General features: G+C 47.0%; 1 long non-coding RNA gene across 2 annotated transcripts in view; it reads left to right on the top strand.

Annotated features, from left to right (window-relative positions):
- Positions 1-11,501, top strand: part of LOC122174647 (uncharacterized) — a 177,288-nt gene extending 165,787 nt beyond the window's left edge. For both annotated transcript variants that reach the window (XR_010598187.1, XR_006176742.2), the window contains exon 3: positions 2,290-11,501. This is a non-coding gene — a long non-coding RNA (uncharacterized LOC122174647). The remainder of the gene's footprint in view (positions 1-2,289) is intronic.
- The last annotated feature ends 4,769 nt before the right edge of the window (positions 11,502-16,270 follow it).

Raw genomic sequence — 16,270 nt, 5'->3', positions numbered from 1 at the left:
CTTTAGGGTTTGTTCTGCTGCTCTCTCATCTCTGGTCTTATTTTTGTTATTTTTAAACACACTGTCTTTATACAATGGGATGTAATCCTTGAAGTGAAAGAAAACACCGGCTGTGAAATACGTTGGCTTTCCAACAGTCCTGCAGTCAACACATGCATTCCATTATTTAATTGATTGCAGATAACCTTTGGAAACTTGGATCACACCACCAGCTAGCAGCCAATTTCCACTGAAATCCAAAACATGTTTAAGGAGTGAAGTAATCTAAAAAAAATGGCTTTTTATTAATACTCTGCCAGACATGGCTGTTGTTCAAAAGGGAAACCACAGGGGTTAATCCAAACAGTTGAGCAGTTATTGTCAACAGAGGCTTGGCAGAGTAAATACCATTGTAATCTGGTTTTTGTGTTTGCAGAAAGAGGTGTTTATGTGTTTGTGTGGGAGATTTTTCTCTCCTCTTGTGAAATTATTGCACTATCCTTTCCAGATTTGCAAATAACTTAAAGGAACTGGTCTATTTTTAATTAAATATCTTGAAAAGAGGAAAAAATCTTGAGAGTGTTAATTGTCAGTGGAGCTGTTTTATTATAAGCAGGTCTGATAGCGCCACCTCTTATTAAGGTGGCATGACACTTCCCATTATAAGACCCTGTTTTCAGTTTACAACTTTGCCAATATTTTTCTAAAAACAATACACTCTGGTTCCACCACAGGTGACTATGCTTGATACAGGGATCACAGAGGAAAATTCTCTGGCTTGTGCTATGTAGAAGATCAGACCAGATGATGATAATGGCCCCAACTGGCCTTAGATCAGTTGTGGGCAACTTGCAGCCCGTGGGCCACATGTGGCCCATCAGGGTAATTTGACTGCTAGCCGCGAGATATTTTGTTGACGTTGACCACCCGCAGGCATGGGCCCCCGCAGCTCTCAGTGGCCACGGTTTGCTGTTCCCAGCCAATGGGAGCTGCGGGAAGCGGCGGCCAGCACATCCCTACAGCCCACCATTTCCCGCAGCTCCCATTGGCCAGAAACAGCAAACCTCGGCCACTGGGAGCTGCGGGGGGCATGCCTGCGGACGGTTAATGTCATCAAAATGTCTCACCGCCTGCAATCAGATTACCCTGATGGGTTGCAGATTGCCCACCACTGCCTTAGACTCTATGAATCTATCATCGAAATATTTTTTCACAGATGAGCTGTGTGCCTGGCTGGTAGAGAGCTCAGCCTGGCCATTGCAGTTCTATTCCCTACTGTATGTTTCCTAAGGTTTTCTCCAGAAAGTTTGGGGCTTTCTGCTGTTTCCCTTAGGAGACCATTCTACTGCCTGATAGATCTCAGGGTACATCTACACTACAGGGGGGAGTCGATTTAAGATACGCAAATTCAGCTACGTGAATAGCGTAGCTGAATTCGACGTATCGCAGCCGACTTACCCCGCTGTGAGGACGGCGGCAAAATCGACTTCTGTGGCTTTCTGTCGACGGCGCTTACTCCCACCTCCGCTGGTGGAGTAAGAGCGTCGATTCGGGGATCGATTGTCGCGTCCCAACGGGACGCGATAAATCGATCCCCGAGAGGTCGATTTCTACCCGCCGATTCAGGCGGGTAGTGTAGACCTAGCCTCAGTGTTAGGAAGTTTTTCCTGATAGTCCTGATTTTTTTCTTGACTATTGCTCTGCTGCTAATTTTAGTTTTTACCTCTCCTACCCAGGACCACACAAGTTTTTGGGGCGCCTGGGATGAAAAGTGAAACTGAACCCCCACCTTCCAAAAAGCCTGGTTCATAGGCCCCTACATCCATGCCCTCCCAGGAGCCGCCTCCATTGAGGGAGCCCCCTACCTTTTCCACCCCACTTCTTACCTCGCCTTTCCCAGCTAGTGAGACTTGCTCTCAGGTGCCAGGTCCATCCTGCTTCCTGACTGGACCCCAGCACTGTGAGAAGCCACCCTGGTTTTGGCAGCCAGCAGACAAGGGCTCAGCATGTGTACACACACCAGATTGCCACACCACTCAACTCTGGGCCAGCCACCCCCTGCCTCCTGTGATGACAGCAGGGCAACGAGACCAAACCTGTGCAAGGCTCCAATCCCACATGCCAGGTTGCATATTGTTCCATGGGTATGGGGCCCTCTCAAGTGGAGGGCCCAGTGCAAACTGCCTCTTTTGCCTCCCCTTCTGGGGAGCCCTGCACCTACCACCTTGCCTAATTTCTCTCTATCCTTGGTGTTGGAACTCTTCAAGTATTAGCAGGTTCTTCACATGTCTCTTCTCTATTCTCTCTTAGCCAAACCATGACTTTGCATCTTGAGGAAACAGACGAAAACCCAAATATCTGAACAACCAAGACATGCATCTGCCTAAAGCATATAAACTCAAAACCATATATCTCTAACCCAGGTACCTCTTTCGTCTGCCCCTTCTAGGTGTATATTATATCCTCACTTGCCTGCCATGCCTACCATTTAGGTAGTGAGGCGAGGGTGGTGGCTTCACAGACTACTTTGCAGAAGGTGTTCCATGCGTATGGTGCGGCGTGGAAGAAAGCACAAAGGTGTTTGTGGGAGAAGCAGACAAATGGGCATTACTGATGGAGTTGAGCAGGTACAGGAACAACTCACTAAGGGGCCCTGATCCTCTCCCATTGTCGTCAGTGGTTCAGGATCAAGCCCTAAGAATACAAGAGCAGGTAAGCAGGGAGGATCAGAGGAGTGAAGAGACCCGAAGCTGCAATGCTCACATAGCCCGAAAGAATTTGATTGCGACCCCAAACCAGGCAAAACCGAGAAGTTTTGTTTGCATTTTGCTTTAAGGGTTTGGGGATCATTGAAACCCCCAAATCTGAAACAAACAAACAATAAAAGTTTGAAAACTGAAACAAACAAACAATAAAAGTCCAGGGCAAAGCCCTGTGAACCGAACCCATGGAATTTCATGCAGATCTGGTTATTGCTGGGTTTTAAAAGATTCTCTTTAACCAGGCCATGTTCAGTGATCAGGTGTCAATGGGATAAAAGGACCAGATGTGGCAATGGTAACATATTTTGCAGTGCACTGTCAAAGTGCTGTGCAGGGAAGAACAAAGGCATAATCTGATGCTGAGACACGTCTGCTTTGTTTCCACTGTAAACATTCTCCAGAGGAAGAATCTATTAGGGTGCATTTAGTTCTAAGCGAGCATTTTTATGCAGTTAAAAGAAATTGGCTTATGCCATTTGCCTACAGAAGACAACTGATGCACTTGCTACTGAGAGACATTTGATTTCTCTGCTTGGCAACTTTAGTTCATTTTACAGGCTGTTAAAAATCTGAGGGACTGTATATCTCAGAGGACATTTAAAATGTAGCACGCTTATTTTTAAACTAGAAGTGAGATCTTTGGACGACAACTTGTCTGGAGCCACGCTGCTTCAAACTGTCACGGGAGAGTATTTTTGTCCTTATAGTAACTTATAATTAGGTTTCTTTTCAGCGTGAAACTCTCCAGATCCACACTCATGCCTAAGACCTGTCAAAATACACGAGGGCTTGATGGGAATAAATCCAAAGCAGCATTGCACAGAAAGAGGTGTCACAGCTAGAGGTTTCTTTCTGTCTTTGAATAAGGACAGAAACAAGAAATTACTTTAGGGCCACACCTTGCAGTTGCCAGTTAGTCAACATACCCTTGGATGTCCAATTATGCCCATTCCTATCTAAGGGTATGTCTACACTACGAGAGTAGTTCGATTTTACTTAAAGCGAATTTGTGGAACTTATATTACAAAGTCGAACGTGTGTATCCACACTAAGGACAGTAATTCGACTTTGTGAGTCCACACTAATGGGGCTAGCGTCGACATTGAAAGCGGTGCACAGTGGGCAGCTATCCCACAGTTCCTGCAGTCCCCGCTGCCCATTGGAATTCTGGGTCGAGCCCCCAATGCCTGCTGGGGCAAAAAATGTGTCGAGGGTGGTTTGGGGAAACTGTTGACATTCAACCCTCACTCCCGCCTTCCCTCTGTGAAAGCGCCGGCGGGTCATCAGTTCGCGCACTTTTCTGGTGATTGACAGTGCGGACGCCACAGTACTGCGAGCATGGAGCCTGCTGCGATCGTCGCTGCAGTTATGGCCGTTGTCAACACCTCGCGCCTTATCATCCACCTTTTTCAAAGGCAGATGCTGAGAAATCGGGCGAAGAGGCTACGGCAGCGTGGTGAGGACATTAAGTCTGAGAGGGGCACAGACCTCTCACAAAGCACGGGACCCCGCGCCGTGAACATCATGGTGGCAATGGGTCATGTTGATGCTGTGGAACGGCGATTCTGGGCCCGGGAAACAAGCACGGACTGGTGGGACCGCATAGTGCTGCAGGTCTGGGATGAATCACAGTGGCTGCGAAACTTTCGGATGCGTAAGGGAACTTTCCTGTGAGTTGCTGTCCCCTGCCCTGAAGCGCAAGGACACCCGGATGCGAGCAGCCCTGACTGTCCAGAAGCGAGTGGCCATAGCCCTCTGGAAGCTTGCAACGCCAGACAGCTACCAGTCAGTCGCGAACCAATTTGGAGTGGGCAAATCTACCGTGGGGGTTGCTGTGATGCAAGTAGCCAACGCCATCGTTGAGCTACTGCTCTCAAAGGTAGTGACCCTGGGAAACGTGCAGGTGATCATAGATGGCTTCGCTGCGATGGGATTCCCAAACTGCGGTGGGACTATAGATGGAACTTACATCCCTATCCTGGGACCGGACCACCAGGCCAGCCAGTACGTTAACCGAAAGGGCTACTTTTCAATGGTGCTGCAAGCACTGGTGGACCATAGGGGACATTTTACCAACATCAATGTTGGATGGCCGGGCAAGGTTCATGATGCTCGCGTTTTCAGGAACTCTGGTCTGTTTAGACGGCTGCAGGAAGGTATTTACTTCCCGGACCACAAAATAACTGTTGGGGATGTGGAGATGCCTATAGTGACCCTCGGGGACCCAGCCTACCCGCTAATGCCCTGGCTCATGAAGCCCTATACAGGCGCCCTGGACAGTGAAAAAGAACTCTTCAACTACCGGCTGAGCAAGTGCAGAATGGTGGTGGAGTGTGCTTTTGGCCGTCTCAAGGGGAGATGGAGAAGCTTACTGACTCGCTCTGATCTCAGCGAAACCAATATCCCCATTGTTATTGCAGCTTGCTGTGTGCTCCACAATCTCTGTGAGAGCAAGGGGGAGACCTTTATGGCGGGGTGGAAGGTTGAGGCAAATCGCCTGGCTGCTGATTACGCCCAGCCAGACAGCCAGGCGATTAGAAGAGCCCAGCGGGACGCGCTGTGCATCCGGGAAGCTTTGAAAGCTAGGGTTCCAGAGTGACCAGGGTAACCTGTGACTATTAAGTTTGTTTAAACAGAAGCTGAACCTGCCCCCGTTTCTTTACCCAGTTAATGTTGACTATCCTCTCCAGTTACCAACTCCCTTCCCCCCTTCCAACACACCTTTAAAAATAAAATAAATGAAACTTTGTTCATTAACACCGTTTTCTTTATTAAGGATTTCGTGGTAAAGTGTGGAAACTGGGACGCAGTCTGTGGTGGGGAGCGGGTGTAGTGATGGAAAGGACGCTTCTAAACTCGAGGAATGACAGGCTCCTGCTCCTAGAGCAGTCCGCAGTGGTTTCAACGGAGCCTGCCACCCCTCCTTTTCAGGACTCTGTGTGTGGGGGCTATGTGACTTTGTGGCGGGGGAGGGCGGTTACAGATCCCCTGCTGCGTGGCTCTGTCATCCAGGCTAAGGACTGCTGCATAAGATCTGTAACCGCCCTCCCCCACCACAAACTCACATAGCCCCCCCACACAGAACATGAAAACCACCTCCCAGACTGACCAGGGTGCCTAATGACTGCAATGTGTGTGTGACCTGCTGCTGAACCTGCCCCCGTGTCTGTACCCTGGTAAAGGTGACTGTCCTCTCCAATTACCAACCCCCTTCCCCCCCTTCAAACACACTCTCTTCTAAAAGAACATGACGGAAACAGTAATTAACAGAAACGTATTTTTTATTGACAACTACACAGTTAGGGGATGAAACTGGGGCGGGGGCTTGGGTGAGGTGCTTTTGGAGTGAAGGAAAGGACGTATCAAATCTTTGGGAATGAGAGCCTTCTGCTACTTGAGCAGTCTGCAGGGGTGGAGTGACTGTTTTCACGGCCCCTGCCGCCCCTCCTTCTTGGGACTTTGGGTGAGGGGGGGATGGGACTTTGTGGTGGGGGAGGGCGGTTAGAGATAGAATGCAGCGGGGCTCTGTCCTCCTGCCTCTGGTCCTGCAGAACATCTACAAGGCGCCGGAGCATGTCCGTTTGCTCCCTCATTAGTGCAAGCAGCGTTTGAGTCGCCTGCTGGTCTTCCTGCCGCCACCTGTCCTCCCGTTCGCTGTGTGATCGCTGGTATTGCGACATGTTCTCCCTCCACTGGGTCTGCTGTGCCGCCTCGGCTCGGGAGCAGCCCATAAGTTCTGAGAACATCTCGTCCCGTGTCCTTTTCTTTCGTCACCTGATCTGCGCCAGCCTCTGGGAGGGGGATGCCGGGGTAGCTCGGGAGACACTCGCAGCTGTGGGATGGGAAAAAGGGAGTGAATTCCTCACAAAGATACAGTTTTGCAAACAATGAATATAGTCTTTCTCGGTGAACAAGACCATGCACAGTACCTATCACATGCGCACTCAATACAAGGTCAAATTTTTGGCCTTCCCATTGAGTGCCTGGAGTCTTGCTGTACAGATCACACAAGTGGGGCCGGACAACGGAATTCGGCTAGCAGGCGGACATGGTAAGCCGTAGACTTTTGGCTGCTTAAAGCTTAATTTATAGCAGTGCCCTCCTTTCACGTTCCAAGCAATGTTCCTAGCGTTGGCCAGTTCCTGCTGCCGGCAATCCAGCCAGCATGAACTCTGCCCTTGTCCCTCCCCTCTCGTGGCTGTCCCCGGGAAAGTTCCCTGCATGCTGCCCCTGTCCCGCCTCCACCGCGTGGCTGTAAACCGCTGGTTACAGTTATGTAAAGGAACGGGCAATCAGTCCCAATACTAACATTCCCCTAATTCACAGCAGGTCACCATGAGTGATATCACTCTGATGAGGATTTCGGAGACAGAGAAAGACCGCATGCTGCGTGAATGCCAGCAAACACCAGGGCCGTATGCCGCCATGCTTTGCGAAGCAATGATCCCAGAGTACTTGCTGCTAGCCTGGCGCGGAAAAATTTCCTACCATGGAGGACGCAATAAGGCCGCTCTCCCCAGGAACCTGATGCAAAGGCTTTCACAGTACCTCCAGGAGAACTTCCTGGAGATGTCCCAGGAGGATTTCTGCTCTATCCCCGGACATATTGACAGAACTTTCCAGTAGCTGCACTGGCAAGGACTAAAAACTAAAGCGCCTAGGGCAAACTAATCATGAAAAACCCATTGTTAAGATACCATTCCTATTCTGTTCAAAATAAATGTTTAACACACTTACCTACTGATCCTTCCCCTGATTCACAGTCCGGGTTACCGCCTTGGAAGGGTTGGTAGGGGAGCTCCGTGAGGGTGATGAAGAGATCCTGACTGTCGGGGAAATCAGCGTTGAAAGCGCTGTCGACTGCCTCGTCCTCCTCATCTCCTTCCTCATCCTAATATTCAGCAGTCCCTTTGTCACACAGTTGCACAGCAACTGTGGGGACACTGACAGAGAACGCAGGTTAAGCACCACATTTGAATTCAAGTCGGCTAACCTGCTGCTTATGGCATTCCTGAAGGCAGATATTCAATTAGGCCGACTCTGGTGTGCAAACCTTTGGTTGACATTAGCAGCTCTTATTTATTTTGTTAATATTCCGTGTGATTGCACTGAATTGTCTGGGGGAGCAGTCCAACATTTATACCCCAATTAAAGATGAACATACATCTTTTTCTCGACAGTAAATCGCAGCGGCAGTCCATGCAGAACATCCTTGCAATGGGACCTTGAGCCATCGTGGCTCTTTAGTATTTGTGTCACAAAAGCAGCTAGACGGTTCAACGGTCATCGGGAGGCCACTGCGCTTGGTGCTGTACAAACACGTAGTAAAAGGCAGTCCCTGCCCCAAAGAGCTCACAGTCTGAAACAGACAAGGTAAACAGAGGCATCTGAAATGACTTTCCCAACATTTTACAGCAGCTCAGAACCAGGGCTAGAACTCAGGTCTCTTGAATGCATGAGGCTTCTCTGCTGTGTGCTACATGCAAACATCATCCCTACAAACTTCTGAGAGCCATTCTGCAAGTGCCCTCTACCCTCCCCTGCCCTGTGTGGTTTGATTGGTTGGAGAGACCAACAAGACACAATCCCCCTTCCGCAGCTGCACATGGGTCACTCCAAATCTCAGTCCCTGCACTCTGGGAGCTCCAGGCCAACTCCTGCTCACCTTTCCCCCACCGAAAGGCTGACCAGAGCGGCTGGAAAGAGGTAGGGCTGTGACCCGGCCCCTCCCCTTGCCCAACCTGCAGAGTGGAGCTGCCAGATTAGAGGGAACAATCTGCTTAATTCTCCTGTGCACAAGCAGCAGCTCTGGGAGATGTTATGCCTCCCTGAATCGTAGTCACCCCCATCAGTCCGCTCGGGCAGTACAGCTCCCTTGGAAGGGCTGGGATTACAGCTCGGTCAGCGTTTTTCATTTGAAACGTGAAAAAGGAGAAGAAAAAGAACCTTCCCTCCCTGCCCATGAAAATGAAAATTTTGTCTCCCCGTTTGTTTTTCTTTGTTTCTTTTTGAAACCAAACAATAAAAAGGTTTTAGATTTTTCTGGGTTTTATTCCCTCTTTCTTGCCCTGTTTTAATGGCAAAATGGAAAAATGATAAAAGGGGGGAAGGGTGAAAAAAGAAAAGGGGGGAGGGAAGGAAGGAAGGAAATACGAGAAAAAGAAAAACCTGAAACTGAAAGTTAAAAAAAAAATTGGCATCTTTCTTTCTTACTTACTTACTTTCAAAAAGACCAGAATAAAAATCAAAACTTTTTAAAACTTTTCATGGATCACACTTGGGTTTTTTTTGACCAGCTCGATTTACATTTTATTCTGAGCCTTTCAACCAATTGATTGGAGTTTGTCACAATACTTGACGCTAGGAGCATTTTGCTTCATTTTGGGGTTTGATTGCAGGGATGTTGTATAGCCCTGCTGGGTACCTGTGACCTGACAACTGCTTTGTTAACAAACAAACTATGACACATTTCTTATAACGTCATGCGTCTGACGAAGTGGGCATTCACCCAAGAAAGCTTATGCTCCAATACATCTGTTAGTCTTAAAGGTGCCACAGGACCCTCTGTTTCTTTTTACAGATCCAGACTAACACGGCTACCCCTCTGATACTTGACATTTCTTATAGGCATTAAATAGCCTTGGGGGGATTCCAAAGTTGCCCCCATCAGCAACTTTCTTTTAAAATAACAAATTCAGGTGCATACAAAGAATCAACAGTGCTACAAATCAATAACACTTTATGGGTCAAAACCAGATTGACTCTCTGTGAGACAGAGTGCATGGAGTGGTTCCCACTTACATAGGATCTTAATTTGGCCCTATGTTTTCAAAGCTGTGTTCAAGCATTTAATTTATAGCACCTAATCAACTGATAAATCAGCCCAGCTGTACTGTTGCCACAAATCTGCAGGGTCTTGGACTATGGCCCTTCTGATTACACCATGGCAAGTGAACAATAACTCTGTTGAGTCAATGTTACACTGGTGTAAAACTGGTAGAAGGTACAGGACAATCGGGCCTCCTCTGCTGGAGTTTAAATTTATTCTTGTTACATTCAGTTTCTTTAGACTGGGATAAAAAAATGTGATGACATAAGAAAGAAACATGCAGTTGCTACTGTTCAGTGGTAGGACTCTGCTTAAGTGTTGGCTCCCCCCACTTGGTAAGGCAACTCCCATCTTTTCATGTGCTGCGTATATATATATATACTGCTTACTGTACTTTTTATTCCATGCATCTGATGAAATGGGTTTTAGCCCATGAAAGTTTATGCCCAAATAAATTTGTCAGTCTCTAGGGTGCCACAAGGACTCCTTGATGTTTTTGCTGATACAAACTAACACGGCTACCACTCTGACTCCGCTTAAGTGTTTGATCTATTGCTAGCTGGAAAGAGAGCAGTTTAGAGACATGATCCCTGAAGATAAAGAATCCATCCCCAAATGCTCCACCATTCAGTTACAGCAAGATTTTTTGAACTGTAAAAAATTGAAGCACATTGTGTTTGGCTTTCCCTATAGAGATGATAGTGCGGGGAGACAAAGTCTTTAGTGTGGGACAAAACAGAAAAGCGAACAGAATCCAGATTAGCCACACAAGGCAAGAGTGCAATAAACAGAGAGTGGACATGGCGAGTATCTTAAAACAGTTGGTGGTTGAGCTCCAGATGTTGTTCTAAAGATCTTTCAGCTGCTGACACATACAGGTAAGATTCTAATACCCTTTAAGCTGCTCAGGGATGTGGTCTGATTTAAATGTCTGAGAGGCTCATTCATCAGCTGCTGTGGTTGATTAAAATCTTCCCCAGCAGCAGCATCTCTTTGGCCTGGTCCACACTAACCCCCCACTCCGAACTAAGATACGCAACTTCAACTACATGAATAACATAGCTGAAGTCGAAGTACCTTAGTTCGAACTTACCGTGGGTCCAGACGTGGCAGGCAGGCTCCCCCGTCGACTCCGCATACTCCTCTCACGGAGCAGGAGTATCGGCGTCGACGGCGAGCACTTCCGGGATTGATCCAGGATCGATTTATCGTGTCTAGACAAGACACGATAAATCAATCCCAGAAGATTGATTGCTTACCGCCGGACCCGGCGGTAAGTATAGACGTACCCTAAGTCTTCTTTTTATGCAGCTAACAGCCCAGAACAATATTTCTGAAGTCTTCATTTTCAGTAGGAATTCTAATTTGGCCATTAATTATCGGTGATGTTATTGTGTTGGAATTTGAAAGTAGATAAATAATGACTAGAAAAGCTATTTACCTCCAGGTCTTGTTTCAAGGGCAGAAGAGCTTGATAGTAATCTAGGACCAAGAGACCACCTCTCCCGTTATGTCCCATCATGACATCGGCTAGGCTCACTGGCTGTGCAATCAAAATTTCTGCCTGAACTGGCCTTTTCCTCTTCAAAGACCTCTCCTCTATGGAGCCCTGCTGCTGGAGATGTCTGGTGCTCCCTTGTATCCATCGTTAAGGCCCTTTCTCCTAGAGCTGTTGGGACATTTTATTTTTCCCCATGAAAAAGTTTGACAAAAAATGGTTGGTTTTTTTTTTTTTTTAGAAATGTTTCAAGTTTTCATTCAAAATATGAAAACCAAAAATTTCAGTTCGGGGTTTTTTGACAACTCTCTCCTTGCCCCTCCCCAAAATGTGGAAAATAGACATTTCATGGGGAATAGGCATTTTAATGAAAAATTCATTTTGTGTTGGGTGGAGGGGAAAAAAAAAACTCTTGGTGGAAAATTTTCAACCACATCTACTTTTCTACACTGAGATTTAGTCATTTTGATCTAGCTTTTCACTTCTGCTCTTCCCTTTCATTTTTGGAAAAGTAAGTTGGGGGCAAAAAGCCAATTCTTTGTTCCCCTGAGTGGCTGGTTCCCCATGTGCTTTCGGACCAGCTCTTCATTTTTCACTGTCATTTTAACTCTTGTACAATGCCAGGGAATTCTTAGTATGGGTGTTCTGTTAAACCGGGAGCAAATTCTGCCACCTTGAGTCACCGTGAATAATACTTCATACTCAATGAAAAGCCCAATTGATTTTTTCCACAGTAAGTTACTACTCAACCTGAGTAAGGTGGAAGAATCTGATCCTACAATAAATATGGTTTTTCAGGAGCTGGCTACTTGTGGAATAAGAAGCTACTCGCTGTAAGTGCGGCAGAATCTGGGCCAAAATGAGAGTCGGATTTTTGATACCCTTACTTGGGTTGAACAGTACTTCACGCCATGTGTATCCCCATGGATTTCAATCGGACTTTTTAAGCAATATACTACTACTCAGCATGCATAAGGGTGCCAGAACCGGGCCCTAATGGCAGGCCTAGATCATGATAGCCTTATTTACAGAATCCCCCCCCTTCCCTGTGGATGTTAGGCTATTAGTGGTGTACGGTAGGTAGCATTCACTGTGAGTGAAGAAGTGTTAACAAACTGGCCCTTTTGCATTACTTGTTCCAATCAGAAAAAAAAAATGAAAACTGTTACTCCCCGTTTGAAGGATCTAGATTTTCCTATCTCTAATCCTGCGTCTCTTTCGGGATTGATGACTAATTTGCACTATTTATATCTCCATAGTCATCTCTATAAGCTATTAAAAAAGAACTAGTTCTCAGAACTCACAATCACTTAAAATGCTTAATGCTTTCAAACCTACTGACATTTGAGAATGCTGAAGCTAATCCAGACACTTTTTTTCCCCAGCTAAGCACATGGATTCATAGAGCTGTAAACACAATAGCGGTAGCCTGCTAAGAATACACTCAGGGCCTGATCCAAAGCCCGCTGAAGTCAATGGGATCTTTTCATTGACTTCATTGCTTCGGACTGGGCCCTTAAACAGCAGAAGCCAATACTCCTCAGCAAGTGTATGGTCCGATCAGAATCTTCTGTTGTCTCTCTGATTTTTGGCTAGATGATAGTCCTATTAATTGAAACGACACTTCTAGATTCTGTTTACTCTGGATCTCCCAAAGAAGAGGAAAAAGATAATTCACTCCTGAAAGGGAATTTCTGCAGGCAGTTGATAAGCCAAAAAAACTGACACAACATAAAGCAATCGTACTAAATGTCCTGCCAACAACCATAGAGATTTAAAACAAATCAGTAATGCAGGCGAAGCTTGTGTTGCTGGTGCGAGGCTCAGACCTTACAGGTCATGTCCAAAGACAAAGTTGCAGGGTCATTAGGCAGGTGTCCATAATGCTCACATTTTGCAGAGGGAGCAAGGAGAGAGCACTACAGCTGTTCACACTGGGGGTATAAGCACCAAGTTTTCATTTTCTTATGGACAGGGGGAGTGGAACCCCCAACATAATGCCCACAGAGCAGGCAGGCCATTCGTCCGGTTTTAAGCCGGAAAGTCCTGCTTTTGTCTGGTTTGGCCCTTGTCCAGTACTGCTGCTAAACCGGATCTGTTTTTTTCTGTTATCAGGCAGGGAAGATGTCATTTTGAAGAGCATGCTGCTCCGTCCCCACCTACATGACCCCGCCCCCACTGGTATGACCTCACCCGGGCATGTGACATCACACAGACAGGGCAGGCTCATGCAAATGGGGGCGGGCCTTTGCCATTCCTAGAAGAACGGGAATGTCCAGTATTGTAGGATGCCTTAGTGGCCTCCCCACCACTGAGACATGAGCACTATTGCTTACGACAGATAAAATGATAGCAATCCCACCAGACAGGAATGCTACCGTCAAAGCTGCACATCAGTTTCCAGTCTAACCTCCTCTGCTGCTTTTTCCCCAGCTCAGAGTTTTCCAAAACGTTCACTTTTTGAACCGATATTGCACTTGCTTGGTCTGTGCCTGGCGGTGATTTTTATTTATTCATTCACTTAATTAACTTGAGTGAAATCCCTTCAAACCACTTTGAGGCAGAGGGATTAACAGACAGATATACACTTTCCCATTGGGAAAAATTCTGAGCACTTTCTTCTTTGTGGAGATAACGGACACATGGATTCACAGATTCCAAGGCCAGAGGGGATTACTGTGATCATCTAGTCCGACTTTCTATAACCCAGGCCACAAAGGCACGGCCCATAGGGGACTGACCCCCCCACTACCTCAGCAGTATTAACATGCTGCTCTTGCCAGCTGAGCTAACCAGCCAGGTGTGCAGAAGTAGACAGGTTTGAGTTCCTGCTGTGTTACTTCAGTTGTAGGTCAGTGTAGCTCTTTTTGGTATACAGAGAAAGGGTGGCCTAGTGACCTGGGACTTAGGAGACCCAGGTTCGATCGCCTACTGTGCCACAGACACTCTGTGTGATCTTGGGCAAGTCACAGCCTCTCTGAGTCTCAGTTTCCCCTCTATAAAGTGGGACTAATAGCACTGCCCTACCCCACACAAGGGTGCGGTGAGGCTAAATAGACTGTCAAGTATCAGAGGGGTAGCTGTGTTAGTCTGAATCTGTAAAAAGAATCTGAATCTGACTTGCATCTGAAGAAGTGAGGTTCTTACCCACGAAAGCTTATGCTCCCAATACTTCTGTTAGTCTTAAAGGTGCCACAGGACCCTCTGTTGCTAAATAGACTGGAGGCTGTGGGGTGCTCAGATAATACAGAAGATACATAGGTTTGTAAGGGGGGGGGGGAAACTATTGGCTTGTCTACTTGGTGTCTCAGTAAATTCCAGTGTGCACTGACGCCTGTGTGGACCCTGCTGGTGTGCATTGAAGTTCTCTAGTGTACATTAACAGAGTGCTGTTTGAAACAGAACTATCGTAACACACGCTAGGGAACTTTTAGTGCACACCAGCAGGGCCAGTTAGTGCACACTAGAATGTACACCCCTCCTGGCGCAGACTGAAATGCCCTGTAGATAAGTCCTGTATCTCTGAGAGGATAGTAACAATGGAATCACACGGTGCTGAAGCAGGCCTTACACGAGCAATGTGGATTTTGCTACATTTTGGGGGGGGAAATGGGTTCAATCCAACAAAGTTATGAGCATTAGAATGAGGGGTAAACATGTGCAGTATCAGGATGCCAGGGGGCAGGTTTGGGCTCCTTTTCGACCCTCTTCCTCCCTTTCAGAGGCACTGTGGGAAAGGGAAGCTCCATAGCAGCCTTTTCAAAAGGCCTGTACGCATTTATTTCTTAACTGGACATTTAATTTGTTTGTGTTTCATCAAGGGAGTTGTTCTGTGGTTTGCATTACAAAACTCGTTATCAAATCAATAGAGCAAAACTGGCTGGAGTTAAATCCCTGGTCATTTTGGATTTAGCTAGGGGTCAATCCTTGGCCGATTGCTATTTCTGTTGTGTATGTTACGAACCTAATTGCTAGTTATTTTTCTGAGCTCGTGCTATCTGTGGAAGTTATAGCTGCTCTCTGTGTTTTAAGAAGACTGGCATCCCTTAACACGCTGTGACAACGTTCCTCCTCTATCTTGGTGGGTCCTGCGCTTATTGGCGGATTTTCTTGCCTCAGAGATTCACCATGTGGGTTGGGGAACAGCCCAGAGACCTTCCCCTCTGGAAGAATCCACAGTCCAGGTCAGTTGGGAGGTTTGGGGGGAACCCGGGCCCGTCCTCTACTCTGGGTTCCAGTCCAGGGCCCTGTGGACTGCAGCTGTCTATAGTGCCTCCTGTAACAGCTGCATGACAGCTACAACTCCCTGGACTACTTCCCCATGGCCTCCTCCAAACACCTTCCTTATTCTCACCACAGGACCTTCCTCCTGGTGTCTGATAACGCTTGTGCTCCTCAGTCCTCCAGCAGCTCACCCTCTCACTCTCAGTTCCTTGCGCCTCTTGCTCCCAGCTCCTCACACTCCCACCACAAACTGAAGTGAGCTCCTTTTAAAACCCAGGTGCCTTGATTAGCCTGCCTTAATGGATTCTAGCAGCTTCTTCTTAATTGGCTCCAGGTGTCCTAATTAGCCTGCCTGTCTTAACTGGTTCTAGCAGGTTCCTGATTACTCTAGTGCAGCCCCTGCTCTGGTCACTCAGGGAAGAGAAAACTACTCATCCAGTGACCAGTATATTTGCCCTCTACCAGACTCCTGTACCCCTCTGGTCTGGGTCTGTCACAACGCTAATAAATCCATCCAGTTTAATGCAACATTAATATCGCACTGGTCAGCAGACAAAATCTGACTCCTTATTTCTTTCTCTCTAGCTTATTTGTGTATGTCAGGCCTACCATGTCTTCTGCTTTCCCCGGTGGACTACTGCTTTTAGGCTCTTTCTACTGGGAAATTCAACCAGTTTTGTTTTTGTTTTTTTCCTGGTGCTGAGTTCTGGACTCAGTGCAAGGGAATTTCATGAACACTAAGAGTGATGCGTGAGTTAAAAAATAGTCCTAGAACTGAAATATTTCAAAACAATCTCCTTCTTCAACTGTTCCCACCACATTCTCTCATGAGACCTAATTCTGCACAGCTATTAAATGACTGGACATGTCTGCCTTTCCCACTGACATTGTCTGAGTTAATTAACTGTTAAGCTAATGTCAACCAGTCCTAAATCTCAGACCCTCTCCTTGTGCTGGAGAGACGAGGAAGAATTGTAA

The sequence above is a fragment of the Chrysemys picta genome, chromosome 2 (genome assembly GCF_011386835.1).
Source record: "Chrysemys picta bellii isolate R12L10 chromosome 2, ASM1138683v2, whole genome shotgun sequence".
NCBI lineage: Eukaryota > Metazoa > Chordata > Testudines > Emydidae > Chrysemys > Chrysemys picta.
The sequence above is the reverse complement of the archived record's forward strand: the minus strand, read 5'-3'. Positions and strand labels throughout refer to the sequence as shown.